Genomic DNA, 1,755 nt, shown 5'->3' with positions numbered 1-1,755 from the left:
TTCTACTGATAACAGTCTTCCACACAGGACCTGTTTTTCCTTCCTGTTTACCAATTTCGTTTAAAAAAGTCATTTTTGTTCATTTAAGAAGGCTATGCAGGCTATGTTATGGTGACATTTCCATGTATCTATGTGTTATAAACTGAATTGCTTCTTACCCTCTATTTTGTCTTCTTTCTACCTGAGCACTCTTCTCATGGTGATTTCAACAGGGTTAAAAATTCTATATTCATTTTTGTATAAGAAGTATATCAACCATATGCACCTTCTTAACTTTATTTTACCTTTTCCCTAAAGGGAGAGGGTCACTCTCCATTTAGTGACCTTCTCTTAGCTGTGTCCTATTTTTCACAATATTTCTTATATTTTTATTGGGTCTGTGTTCCAAATATGTGGCCTTTAATTTTCTTTTTTTTTTTTTGCATATCAGAAATGCATTTTAATTTTTATTTGAAAACAACTTAAATTTTTAGACAAATGATTTTAGTATATAAATTTTATTTTGTTTTTATACAGAATATAAAGATTTCCCTCATTAATCTTCCATGTGAAGGGTATTACAGGCCAGAAGGAAGATATGTTTTGTACCCCAATGTGTATCTTATGTGTGCAGCACTGGAAATGAATGGTGTAGTGCTCCTACACATAAATTAGATCAAGTGACATCACACATTAAAAAGGGAAAGAGAAATATTCTAGTTAATCAGATGCAAGAAGCAAACATGACACAAAAACTGTGCGAATAAGACCAAGTCAGTAACTTTAGTCAGGACACTGCAGATTATATGGGACAGCTCGTGAGGCTACAGTGGGCGCAACATTAAAACAGCAAGGAAAAGCTATTCATAGAGAAAGGTTGGAATGAGGGATTCTCACTAAAGCAAATTAACTTTTTGTCAACTGCCAAAACAAAACAAAACTGAGCATATGAGTGTTATTATACCGAAGGCAAGTTATACCAGTCTTGGTGCAGCATGCTAAGTCAGTTACAACTTCTTCATGGGGGAATGTGAATCACTAATGGTCATGTTTTTTGCTTCTTCTTGCCAAAGTTCAGGCATGCCTTATTTTAGAAGGGGTATAGCTTTTATCTATTATTTCATCTTGTAAAAACACGTGAAGACAACGTTCATTATGTGCCAGAGGATGACCAGCGACCTTGTTTATAAACTGCTCCAGCCCTTGCTTCCTTTCCTCAATAAAATTGTCATCAAATATTCCATCATCTCCTCTAAAAGGAAGTTGACACAAAAATGCTTTCCAGGGAGTGGGGGAACTACAACCTTACTCTCTCTTTCCAATTCACTTCGAAGCCACTCAAAGTCACTGTATCTTCTTCTCATAGTAGGTTCCTTCAGCTTGAAAATAGGAAGATTTGTCTTGACGTTGATTTCTTAGGTGGTGAAGCGGCCCCGGCCGACCCCCACAGTCTGCGGGCTGTTCACATCGATCTCCAGGATGTTGCTGGGCGGCCTGTAGGCATCATTCAGGTTCTGCGGCTTGGTGATCAGCCGCCGGGTGTCTGCCATGGTCTCCGCCATTTCTCAGAAGCCGCTGCCGCGGGCTCCCTCCAACCCTCCCTGCGTTCCACCAAGGCCGCCGCTGCCGCCCACCGCAGGGACACGGGCTCGCACCTGGCCTTTCGTTTTCTGAACCTGGTTAATTTCACATAAAATGATGTTTTCCAGTCTCATACATTTACCTGCAAATAACAAAAATTCTTTCTTCTTTGTGGCTGAGTAACATTCCATGGTA

General features: G+C 39.7%; 1 pseudogene; it reads right to left on the bottom strand.

The window, feature by feature from the left end:
• Positions 1–433: 433 nt before the first annotated feature.
• On the bottom strand, positions 434–1,541 carry LOC141415717 (sorting nexin-3 pseudogene; annotated as a pseudogene).
• Between the last annotated feature and the right edge of the window lie 214 nt (positions 1,542–1,755).

Source organism: Castor canadensis, chromosome 13, assembly GCF_047511655.1.
Source record: "Castor canadensis chromosome 13, mCasCan1.hap1v2, whole genome shotgun sequence".
Taxonomy (NCBI): domain Eukaryota; kingdom Metazoa; phylum Chordata; class Mammalia; order Rodentia; family Castoridae; genus Castor; species Castor canadensis.
This window is presented reverse-complemented; position numbering and strand designations above follow the sequence as displayed.